The following is a 13,187-nucleotide window of genomic DNA, read 5'->3' on the forward strand; positions in this document are numbered from 1 at the left end:
TGATACGGATCATTGCTTCTAGATCCTGAGAATGTTGACACCATAGGCTTTTTACATACCATTGTAGTTTCCTCATATGCAGTCTTGCGTATGGAATTAGTAGAATGCAGAAGGCCATGAACCCCAAGGCTTTCAGTATTTGCCTTGCAGACAGCAGGGTTTTTGTGGCCATTAGTTTGAAGTAAGTTGTCAAAAGAATTTGTTTCTCTGGTGTGAGGAAAGCCATCTGGGAAGCAGTGTTCAAGCTTGCTCCCCGGAATATAATTTGTTGACAGGGTACCAGATGCTATTTCTTTTCATTTATGGTGTATCCCAGACAAGTTAGCACCTTTTGTACAAATGCCAGATGATTCAAAAGTATGTCCTGGCTTTCTCCTGAATTAGACAATCATCCAGGTATGGGTATATTTGAATATTTCTTTGCCTGCAAAATGCAATGACTGGAGCTAGGCACTTTGTGAATACCCTGGGTGCAGTAGATAAGCCAAAGGGCAGTGCAGAGAACTGATAGTGCATGTAGCCTGCTTTGAAGCATAGGTATCTTCTGCAAGATTCCCCTGATTGGGATGTGCAGGCAGGCTTCCTTTAAATCCAGTGTTGCCAACCAGGCATCTTTGCCTAGCATAGGAAGTAACTGGTGAAGAGTTAGCATCCTGAATTTTGGAATCACCAAAAAGGTGTTTAAGATAGAAAGGTCCAGGATAGGACGCCATGAGTTCTTTTCTGGGTACCAGGAAAAGTGTTGAGTAAAAACCTTGTCCCTTTTCCTCTTCTGGTACAGTTTGAATAGCCTTTATGCTTAAGAGAGAGAATACTTGCTTTTGAGCCTCTGCCCACTGATTTGGGAGTAGATCTGGCCAACCGTTTGGGGTTGGTAACGTGTGGAAGTGAAATCTGTATCCTTGGGAAACTATATTTAAAACCCATTTGACCTAGGTAATAAATTCCCAGTTTTTTGCCTGCAAAGCAATCTTTCCCCCTAAAGGAGCAGTCAGTTGAGAAGTGCTTGGAAGTTTTAAAGTTAAGTCATTGAGACGGTTTACCATAGGGGGGAGTCTTACTACTCCCTGATTTGGAAGTGGGAGTACCCTGGGACTGAAACCTGGGTGTTCTGCTGGTTCTGGATTTGGACTGAGAAGGCCTGGAAGAGACAGGAAAAGACCAAATCTTTGAGGGCCAATGCCTACTAAATCTTGGAGGCTGTACTTGTAGGAAATATTTAACAGTTTGCATAGATTTAACCTTTTCCTCCATCTATTAAAGAACTTCTTCTGCTTTGTTGTCAAACAGGCAGTCCTGATTTAAGGGAGCATCCATCAATTTAGTTTTAACATGATCTGGCAAAGATTGCTCCTTAAGCCAAGCATGCCTTCTAAGTACAGACCCAGTGACAGCAGCCCTGCGAGGTGCCTCTAGTGAATCAAAACCACATTGCAAAGTATGCTCTCCAACCTGTTCAGCAGAATGCATTAAATCCCAAAAATTCTTATTTTCAGCACAATCAGGAATCAACATCATTTTCTGTTTAAGCAATCCAATGATATGCTGCTGATACTTCAACATATGAAACTGGCAATTCAAGGCCCTAATGGCCAAAGTTGCAGAAGTGTATACCTTCTTACCCCATCTATCCAGCGCCCTGGAGTCTCTCAGAGGGGGTAGGATTTTTTGCAGTAGTAGCCTTAATGCCCTTGGGTCCCTGTGAAATGGTCTCAGAATCCGCCGTAGGAATTTTTAAAAAGGAACTTGTGAGAGTCAGGAACCCTGTAATATCGGTCAGGTTTTCTGGGAGCAGGAGGTAAAGAGTCAGGGGCCAAGCTAGATTCCGAAAAGGCATCATCAACAATGTCTAGTGCAGGAGGGATAGCTAAAGGCCTGTGTTGGGGCAGGAGTAAGAAATCCCTAAGCCTCTTTTATAATCGGAGTAATCCTGGCTTTCCCAGTGAAAGTGCTCCCCAAGAGTATGCAGGGTTTCACCAAAAGAGAAATCCTCTTGGGGGGGGGGGGGGCTGGAGTCCTCTGCATCAGAATCCTCATAGGTAGATAAGGGTAAATCCTGGTCATCAGAGGAAACAAATTTCAGAATCCTGGTCAAAAGTATCATAAGCAAATTCAGTCCTAGGTCTCTTAGAGGGGGAAGGTTGGCTTCCCCTGATTAAAGTAATAAGGTCTTCAGTCATTCTTATCATTTGTTTTTTAGGCATAGAGGCCTGATCATGCTGTCTGGGCGTCGGTTTTCTAGGCATGGTTCGAGTTTTAGGCCTTGAAGAAGAAGATGGCGTCGGTTTAATATGCAAGTCAGTAGGCTTGAATGCACACTCAGAAGCCGGTGCCTGCACAGTGGCTCCGGGGACCCATCCAAGGTAGAGACATCTGCAGTTCCACAGTTGAAGCATCTCGCGGCATACCGGACTCTGAATGGGTCTCAGTAGAGGCCTGCAAATCTGAAGTAGCGGGAATCAGGGGCTGCGAAAGTGCCTCACTGACTACCGGCGAACTGGCGACTGGCTTAGGAGAAGCGTCATTGGCAGCTTTGGTCCTAGGCGGCCTGTCTGTCTTTATCTTTGCGTTTTTTCCGAATGTCGGTAGTCAGATGGCTTACCGAAGACATATCTGGTTAATTGAACCGAGCACCAAAATATTTAGAAGCGTAAATATACCGACGACTAATAGTTCGTTGCTTAAATAAGGCACAAAACTGACAGCGAGGTAACGTCATGGTCAAGGCCTAGGCAAGGAATACAGTACGAATGAAAATCTTTGAGAGGTATTTGCTTTCCACAAGAAATACAATTACTGATTTTTAGTGACATCGGTTTAGAGGAAGAAAAAGTTTCCCGACGGGGTACTTAGCTTTAGTTGAAGACTTCGGTTCTGAAACTCGAACACGAAAATTTCAGGAGTTGGCCGACAGGCACTTGCGAACTGCTTCTGCTTCGGGCACCGCACGGCAAGAAAGACTGATGTAATGGCATCGGCTGCATGCTTTATACCCCTGACTACCTGACGTCACGGAAGATGAGACAGCAACCGACGCAGGACCCAAGACTTTGATAATCAGGCCGACTGAGGGCTACTGCAAGCAGATAACCCAAATGTGATGACTGCAACAGTGAAACATGAAAAACATCATGCTAATGTCCACCCTACATCTTTGCACATGTGTACTTATGATACAGTAATGCTGCTCTACAGTCTTTACCAGAGGGCAGCACTGTGCTGCAAATACCTGCCCCCTCCCCCAGGTAGGCAAGTATGTTGTCAACTACTCAGTCCGACCCCTCCAAGCCATCCCTCCAATTTTCCAGTTCAACTGATCCCAGGTTGCTAGCATCGTAGATGGACACCTTGCCCTTTGTACTAAATGGCTATCTCACTTCCTGACTCTTTTTGCACACTCCCTTTCAACCTGTTCCTTTGCTACCCTTTTATTACCTTTCTTGTACTGTGCTTCTTCCACTTTCCTACCATCTTTCTTTCCACTGCCATCATGCTCTGTCTTTTACCTTAATTATTAAACTCACCGTTCTGCACATTGGCCTTTTCCCTTTCTGACTTCTCGACCTTTTTCTGTAACCCCAAATACTTCATCCATGTCAAAGTCCCATAGCTTAACTCCCCCGAATTTATTTACAGTCTCCTAATTCTTTTATGACTCTCTCCACAGTAGAACATAATCCACTTTCCTAAAATCCTGCTCCATTATTTCTGTAAATTACACAGCTGCATACAGTAAAGCATTTCCCTTCTTTGCTGAAGCAGTCTTCATGTCTGCAGACAGAAAAGTTGTGTAAAATCTTACCATAACCATAGATGTCCTTCTGGTTCCATGTTGCAGTATTCTGTACATATGGGTTTTCTCCTCTTTCTACCCAAACATCCGGCCAGTATACAAAAGATTTCAGTCTCTGTATGGTGCGTGGGATGTCTGATGTGGCTTCTAGCACAGCGTGGGTCATAAAAAAGACATCTGCATGGACCAGCCCTCAGAACTGACTGCCCCAGTCTGAACCAGTCCTTATAAGGGTAATGCCAGTCCAGTGCCATTCAAAGGGAACTGCCATATAACAGGAGGGTAGGTGGGTGGGAAGGAATACTGCAACATGGAAGAGAAGAACATCTATGGTTATGGTAAGATTTTACACAACTTTTCTATGTCCTTCTATTCACATGTTGCAGTATTCTGTACATATGGTTGAGTGCCAAAGCTCACTGTGAGGAAGGAGAAGGTGGCCTAGTAGAATTTTCCAGGAATCCATGGAGGATAGCCCTGGCAAATCCAGCACTGGTCCTGGAAATGTGGTCTAACTTGTAATGTTTGGTGGAGGTATGCACAGAAGACAAAGTGACTGCTTCAAGTATAGTGGAAGTGTCCAAACCCCTGAAGAAGGCCCAAGATGAGGCCATTGCCCTGGTGGAGTGTGCTTTGACAGTACCTTGCAGGGATCTCCAGTGGTGTTTGCAGCAAAAGGTAATAGCTTTGAAAATCCATGTTGAAATTGTTTGCTTAGATACTGCTTTCCCTAGGGCTCTGGGATGGAAGGAGATAAACAGTTGTTTAGCCTGTCTGATGGACCTGGTTTTGTGCAGATAGAATCTCATTTGTCTGTGCATTTTCAGGGAATGAAGTACACTCTCACTGTCTTCTTGTGGCTTGGGGAAGAAGGTGGGTAGGTGGATGGCTTGGTTTAAAGAAAGGTTATTAACCATCTTGGGCATGAAGGAAGGGTTAGTTCTAAGTGTTAACCTGTCTGTGTGGAACACTAGGAAGGGTAGAGTAGCCATAAGGGCTTGCAACTCTGATACTCTTCTAGCTGAGGTCAAGGCCACAAGGAGGACAGTCTTCCATGTGCAATGTTTTAGAGAAGCTTTGGCAGCTGGCTCGAATGGGGGGGGGGGGGTGAGCTTCTAAAACACAGTTCGGGTCCCATGGAGGGGGACAGGGTTTCCTTGGTGGCTTGAGATGAAGTACTCCCTTATGGAACAGCTTTGCAGGTAGTCTAGAAGCTAAGGGGCGTCCAAAGGAAGACATGCAGACATGGCAGACAAATGGGTCTTAATGGATGTGAATGCTAACCTTGTCTGCACTAGTTCACACAGGTAAGACAGTACAAGAGGAGTCTCTCTTTGCAACGGGTCCAACTGCCTTTTGAGACACCATATGAAGAATCTTTTCCACCTTGATAGGTAAGACTTCCTGGTATTTGGTTTCCTGGTCTCCTGTAGGACAGTGAGCACATACTCGCTGTAAAGGTGTCTGAAAAGGATCAGAAGCCTATAATCCACAGGGTGAGGTGAAAAGATTGCCACTGTGGGTGGATTTGGGTTCCCTTGTGCTGTGTAAGAAGGTCCACTCTGAGGGGTAACTTGTGATTGCCATTGGATAGTTTTAAGAGAAGAAGGAACCAATGCTGTCTTGGCCAATAGAGAGTCACCAGCAAGATTTTTGGTCTGTCCCACTGGATCTTCAGCAGAACCTTTTGAACAACAGGGAAGGGGGGAATGCATAGAGAAACATTCCCTTCCAGGAAAGTGAAAAATTTGTTGCCATAGCCTGTGGTTCTGGTAGTCTGGTGCAGAAGGAGGGAAGTTACCTGTTGATGGACGAGACAAGCAGGTCTAATTTGAGGTGTTCCCCACCGGTGGTCTAGGTCCAGGAAGACATCCCTGTGTAGCATCCATTTGTGTGCCTTTGTCATGGATCTGCTGAGGGAGTCTGCCTGAGAATTCTGTTGGTAAGGTATGTATATACTGCCTGTAAGGTCCCTCCTGGAAGGTGGCTCTTCCCACATCAGGAGAGCTAGTCTGCAAAGCAAATAAAATTTGGTCCCCCCTTGCTTATTGAGACACCACAGCACTGTGGTATTGTCTGTAAATATTTTCAGGAATCCTGGTTGAAGTTTACTTTGGAAAGCCTGCAGAGCCAGTAATATTGCCCTCATTTCTCAGATATTGATGTGTTCTTTCCTGTGAGGTACTGGCCACACTCCCTGCACTTTCAGGTGTCCCAGAGTTGCCCCCATCCTAAGTCTGAGGCATCTGTATACATGGTCTGCTACGGCTGAGATGGTTGTAGGGGAAGACCCAGGTTAAGGTTCACCTGATTCAACCACCAATGTATCTCTTGTTTGAGGCAGAGCAGGAGGGGTACCCTGTATACGAGGGGGTGGGAATGCTGCGTCCAAACTGACCTGAGGTACACTGCAGTTTCCTCATGTGGATTCTTGCTCAAGGTAGCATAGGTATATTGGATGCCATGTAGCCCAGGAGCCTGAGGTACTACCTTGCGGTCATTTCTCTAGTGTGAAGAACCAACCGCAGGTAATGTGTGAAGCTTTCTACCTTTTGAGGCAGAAGGCAGGCTTTCATTATGTCTGCTTGGATCCTGCATCCCAAAAAGTCTTTGTCTTGTGTACGTTCCAGTTGGAATTTTGGAAAATTGATCTGAAACCCCAGGGGCTGTAGGAATGCAATGGTAACTTGTAAGTGTTGCAGGAGGATCTGTTTGTAGTCTGTCTGAATGAGCAGGTCGTCCAAATAAGGGAATATCTGGATTCCTTTTGTCCTGCAAAAGGCAATAACTGGTGGCAGACATTTGGCATAGACCCTGGGTGCAGTGGAAAGCCCAAAAGGTAAGAGAGACAATTGAAAGTGAGAACAACCCACACAGACCCTCAGGTATTTCCTGAAACTGGGCCTTATAGGGATGTGAAGGTAGGCATCCTTGATGTCCAAGGTGGGCATGAACCCCTGAGGAAGGAGGAGTGGAAAGATAGTTGGCAAGGTAAGCATCCTGAAGGCTGGTACTGTAAGGAAGAGGTTGAGAAGTGTGAGGGGTCCAGAATTGGCCCTCCAGGGACTGTCTTTTCTTGGAACCAGGAAAATCCTAGAGTAGAAGCCTCTTCCCATTGCAGACAGTGGAACTGTTTGAATGGGGCCTTGATTCATAAGGTTGTTGACCACTGGTTGTAAGAGGGGGAGTTGTTCTTTTGGGGGCTGTGGGATTCCCTTTCTCTTTGGTGGAATGAGCCAGGTCATGAAATGCCAGTCTTCTACTATACAAGGGACCCACTTGTCTGAAGTGATAAGTTTCCACACTTGGAAGTAAGAGAGACGTAATGACAGAGAGATACAGGGAGGTGGTGGGGGTTCCAAGGCTGGTGGGTAGTCACACACTACCTGCCCTGTCTTGAAAGGGCAGCCTCTGGCTGGTAGATGGGGTGGGCTCTGGTAGGGGTGGGTTGCTTCCTGGAGGTTTTCCTCGGCCTAGTAGAGCTAACAGATCATGAGTGTTTTCTGATAAATTGTGTTTTGGCTGGGTAATTCCTCTGGAATTTTGGAATAGGGGAAACCAGTAGATGTTTTAAATCTTGCATCTCTTTCCCCTTTTTTTGTAAAGACTTGAATAAGTCTGCCATTTTTGCTCCAAACAGGGCTGCATTGTCCAAAGCAGTATCTACCAGCTTAGCTCTAAAATCATCTGATAGGGGTTGGAGATGTAGCCAGGAATACCTTCTTAAGGCAGATGCTGATGCTGCTGACCTGGCAGAGGCCTCTGTAGCATCATAGCTGCATTTGATAGTGCACCTGGTAACCTGAGAAGTAAGGGAAACAAGGGAGCACAGTTGAGCTTTGGCTGCCGAGTCTGGGGAGTCGGACAATTCCTTGGAAATATTTTCCAAAAGGGATAAGGCATATTTATCCATGTGTGTCTGATAATTAGTTGCTCTGAAAGCAAGAGTGGCAGAAGTGTAAATTTTCTTACCCAAGATCTCCATGGTTTTGCTGTACTTGTCAGCAGGGAGAAGTGTAGTAGAAGGCAGTAGTTTCGAAGCCTTGTCAGCAGAAATGGAAATTGCGGCTGGGTCTGCAGCAGGACAATTTATTAGGAATTTTGCAGTCTCTGGGACTTTATAAAACCTGTCAGGTCTGCATGGGGCAGGGGGCCGAGAGTCTGGGTTCAAGGATGCTGCTGAGAAGGCATCCAGAAAGTCAGGAAGAATGGCAAGAACAGTACTAGGGGTTGGGGAATGCATCTGGATGAGGTCATAATACTTTTTTTGTACCTCCATCATTTCTGATGATACACTTGAAATGTTCCTTCATTTTAGCTACAGTTTCCCCAAAGGTTAGGTCTTCCTGGATCAACAGATTCTTCCTCTGGGGAACCATATGCCCAGAGGAAAAAGGCAGCTGGGAGGCATAGCAGAGGGATTCTTCAGAAGAATAATTTGAAAATTTTTCCTCTGCCATCTGAGAGGGATCTCAGGTTTCAGGCCTGGGGCTAAGGATTGGAAGAGGAACACTGGAAGTACAAGCTGTAGTAGGCCATAAAGGCAGTAAAGAGACTGACTGAAAGCCTGCCAATCAGGAGAACTTTCTGAAGCAGAGGACACATGCTTCGTCTTCTCCTTCTTCTTGAGTGACGGCCTAGAGGAAGTCTGAACAGAGGAAGGCCTAGTGTCATACTGCAAATGGACAGAGGAGTCTGATGGTCCTACTGAAAATGCAGGTTCCCCCTCAGCATCGGAAACCACTGTCCGAAAAGCCACCATGGATGTGCCCTCCACACACGACTGTGCTGCTTCCATAGAGGTACTCGCTGTACCTGAGGTGGCAGAGCCTGAATATTCAACCAGGCCGACGTCGGCCATGGGCTGAGGGCCGGACAGAGGAGGCGCAGCAGCAATAGCAGGTCTGACGGTCTTGGCCTTCTTTTTTGGCAGTTTGGTAGGCAAATCGGCAGAACCCTCCATACCTAACATTAACTGTTTCAGACATTGGTTTTCTAAATATAAGTTAAGCGCATGGAGTCGGCTATGGAGAGTTTTGGGCTCAAACACCTGGCAGACGGGGCAGGCCTTGTAGTCGTGTGACCTACCTAAACAAAACAAGCATTGATCATGGGTGTCCTTGTGAGGTATTTGATGGCCGCACTTACACTTGCCCTTTCTGGATGACATGAACAAGCATTAGAAAACCATGACTGAAAAGAAGGTTCCCTAACAAAGCACTTATCTGATTTCTCTAGAATCAGATGGCTGGGAAGGCAAGAGCGCCTGATGTTCGACTTGCAGATGAGAAGTTCTGAGGGCTGGTGTTTGCAGACATCATTTTTATGGCCCATGCTCTGGTAGTAACCAATTCAGACATCCCACACACCATACAGTGACTGAAATCTTTTGTATACTGTCCGGACGTTCAGGAAGCAAGAGGAGAAAACCCATATGTACAGAATACTGCAACATGTGAACAGAAGGACATCTAATCAATCTAAACCCCTCCCAAAGCAAACCAAGCCAAAATATACCTCTCACTTCCGTTGAATATCCATCCTCCCAATTCTGGGCAAACTTCTTGAAAAGACAGTCTTACACCCAGCTCTCCCTCTTTATCAAACATTGCCACTTGCTCTCTTCCAAACATGGATTCTGGCTTGGACCAAGTACCATGACAGAACTTTGGTCCCTAACTAATGACAACCAGCTGAACTCCTTACAGATGTCCTATTTATAGACTTGACAAAGGCATTTGACCTCACTGACCATAATCTTCTCCAAAACAAACAGAGATTAGTATCAGTCCAGATACTGCTCCTGGATTAAAAACTTCCTCAATGACAGACATTTCCAAGTTAAAACAGGAGCCTCCCAATAAGAACCTGTACACATTACTAAAGGTGTACCACAAGGATCCATTCTTGCCGCTCCTTTTCTACATCTTCATTAACAAACTTCTTGTGACCTCTCCCATCTCCCACTTATCCTCTATGCTGATGACACGGTCATTTACCAATCAGGTCACTCTCACAACAATATTCAATGCCAACTCCATTCAGACATAACATGAGCTCCCTCAATTTTGCATAAAACAAACTACTTCCCAACCCCACCAAGACCAAAACTATGTTTTTTCGAACACCACAGAAAATTCACCAAGCACGTAACTCTAACTTATCCATAGACACAACCTCCATCTTCAAATACTTAGGACTATGGCTTGATTAATCAATAAACTTTCATTTCCACATAGACAAAGTGAGAGCTAATAAAATCTCCCTTTTCTTCTGGGACAAAAAGATCTCCCCTTTTCTATCCTAACCAGACAGGGCATCCACTGACAAAAGAGTTCTCTTTTCTCAACTTGAATATGTTTTCCCAATTTTTGTTTCTGCCTTCAAGACAAACAGTGCCAAACTCCAGACTATCTCTAACAGCATCTGCCGAGTCATTACAAACTCACACTCTGTAAGCATTACTGTATCACCCTAGAAAAAGCCAAATGGGTACCCATAAAACAAAGATCTAACCTACTCTTAGGATCCCAAATCCACAAACTACTCCAGCTTCCCACATTTACTCCTCCTGCAGCTAGACTTTACAAACAACTCCTCATACAACTGAAGTCACTACTCACAAGCCACATCAACTCTCATTTCCTCTAGAATAAAATTCCACAGCACTGCAGATGCTTTCTCCTCTCAGGCATCTACTCTTTGGCAAGCTCTCCCCATGAGCATTAAGGAAATCAACAGTTATTCCAAATTCAGAATGCAAAGCAAAACATACTTCCTCATCTAAACCAGATGCTCCTGCTTAAACACAGGACACATCACCTGACCTATCTCCTTTCTGAGTCTCTTCTCCTCTCTCAAGATTCACTGAGGACTGAGCCACATTACAAACTAATATTGCATTGTGCTTGTTCACTATAATATATACACGTTTTCTATGTAATTAGTCTGAACTACTCTTTTACTTACATTTCTGTATTTTCTGTTTGTGAAATGTTTTGTATTTCACCTAGGCTGAGCCTGAAATTGGTCAATACTGATCAGCGCACGACCCCAGTAAACACATAATTAAACAAACAAACGTCTTTCCCACTCCATTGCAAAACTCAGAATCTCATTGTCTACACCTGAAAGATTCAGATGCCCCATACACACCACCCTCTTCTGACTGCCCTGCTACTTTATTCTATCCTCCCGTTTCTCATCCTGCCTGCTACTTTATTCTATCCTCCAGTTTCTCATCCTGCCCCCCCCCCCCCCCCAATGGGTGTGGGAAATCTTACACGGATTCAATACACTAGCTCTCCTTCCTTTTTTACCTTATTTGAGAGGTTTACCACAGGTCTAAATCTACACACTTCCATGCCTCTCCTCCACCCAGTTCTTTTTCTGCAAAACATCAACAACAGTGGCTGGCATGCTGATAAACACTCTGGCAGCAAGGAACAGATTAAACTCAGCAGCATTTTTTTTTTTAAAGAAAAAAAATTACCATTTTCAAAAGCTGTGGCAAAAGCATAACACAATCACAGACCTGAATGAAATGATGGCTCTGCAAGCACTACACTCTACCACTCATTGTAGGAGGGTAGAAGGTGCCACCCATTTTTATCCTCAGTTAGAAGCCTACATCTGTGACATACCAGGCATTCAACTTAGACAGGAAATATTAGTAAAAGCAATCACTCATGCTCTGTTTCAATAAAGTTAATCTCCTGCCTTTAGAGTGAAGCGGGTATCTTCCAACTTACCGTCACACTTTCAAGGACTGAAACCACAGGAAGGCTGAAGTCAAGGTTTACTCCAGGGTGGTGAACACGAGACACTCCCACATAGTCTCTGCGACCACTGCTTAAACTCTAGTAAAGCCATATGGGGCAGATAATATGACAAAGGGCAACACTTTACACTGGTGATAGAGGCATTTCAAAGAAAAGTGCAGGAATTATACAATCTCCTGAAAAAACAGACACACTGAAAATTGGTCAGTTATTCTGAAATCTGTTTTGCAGATGCCTTTGCCAAAAACAGTGAGGAAAATGGGCTGAAAACACTTCTGTCTTATCTGGAATAAGAAGAAGCAGCAGAAGGACTAAAAGTTTCTCTTTTGTTTTTTCCAAAGTTTGCATAGCATGGAGCTTGAACCAGTCAAAAGCTCAACTGACACCAAATGGTCAGATACAGGAAGTTTTGGCAAAAGTGAGACAGGTAATAAGATGACATAGTCTTTTCAGACCACTGCAATACCTACTTGCCCAAAATAATGACTCTACAGGTCACAGGAAACCCAGAAAATCAGTCAGGCATGGTCAACCCTGGCCAGATGTCAGAGCAGCAGTGGCATCTGCTGTAATCTTTATTTCTTGGGGAACTTGGTAGAGATGGAGGTGATGGCGTGGCTGATCAACACTTCACAGGTATACTCTATATAGGAAAAGGTCCTCATCCTACTGGAGGAATGAACTAGCTATTTGATGAGGGGCTAGAAGAGCAATATATATATATATATATATATATATATATATATATATATATATATATATATATCCTCAGTATAGGACAAAACCTGCCCCTTCTTCTGCAGCAGCTCATGTAACTCCACAGTAATGGTAATTTAGGATAAGCTGGTAAAGGTTATTCTGAAATGAAGACAGCTTCAACTGTACCACCCTATGCAGAAATATACTAGTAGCTGATACCCTAGCCATTGTGCAAGTACACTCAAATACAGAAAAGGTAATAGGAAAACCAGCTGAGGAAGCTGAACTTCAGGTCTTCAGAAACATTGGACTACATCATGCAACTTTTTACAGCTCTTATAATGAGAGATCTATTAAACAGGCTTGGAAATGGCCCACTTAAATCAACCATTTAAAAACTTTCAAAGCCTAATGTGGCAGGGGAAAATACCATTTTGCAAAACCTGTCCATAGCTTTATGCTCAGTCTGATAAAACTGTGGCCAAACTGTACTAAGCTGCACTAAAGATATGCCATCAAACCTTACATAATGGGATTAAAGCACTGGTGCCTGCAGTGCTTATCACGATCCTTAGAACTGAATTAAAAAAGGCAGTTACTGAAGTGATCCCAGCTATAAAATGTGATGATCTTCAGAACACTGCTAAGGATCAACTTCCAAAGAAAATGAATGCAGGAACTTTACAAAGATGTATTAGAATGTTAGGTAAAGAAATGCAGATTCCATGTCCTGTGGGGATACTCTTCTCATGTACTTCAGGGGTGGCTCTTGAGAACAAGTGAAAAAAGTTCACCACTGGTAGGGAACTTGGAAGGACATTCTAAGCAAAGAAACATCAGTGATGATGATAATAAATAACATATTGCTTTTCTACTGTGTAAACGATGATACTTGATACTACACTTCCATTTTC

At 44.3% G+C, this 13,187-nt stretch overlaps 1 protein-coding gene across 1 annotated transcript in view; it reads right to left on the reverse strand.

The window, feature by feature from the left end:
• Positions 1–13,187, reverse strand: part of ZYG11B (zyg-11 family member B, cell cycle regulator) — a gene marked incomplete in the record, with an annotated part of 797,045 nt that overhangs the window by 134,714 nt on the left and 649,144 nt on the right.

Source organism: Protopterus annectens, chromosome 10.part0 (genome assembly GCF_019279795.1).
Source record: "Protopterus annectens isolate FY-2018-M chromosome 10.part0, PAN1.0, whole genome shotgun sequence".
Lineage (NCBI taxonomy): Eukaryota > Metazoa > Chordata > Ceratodontiformes > Protopteridae > Protopterus > Protopterus annectens.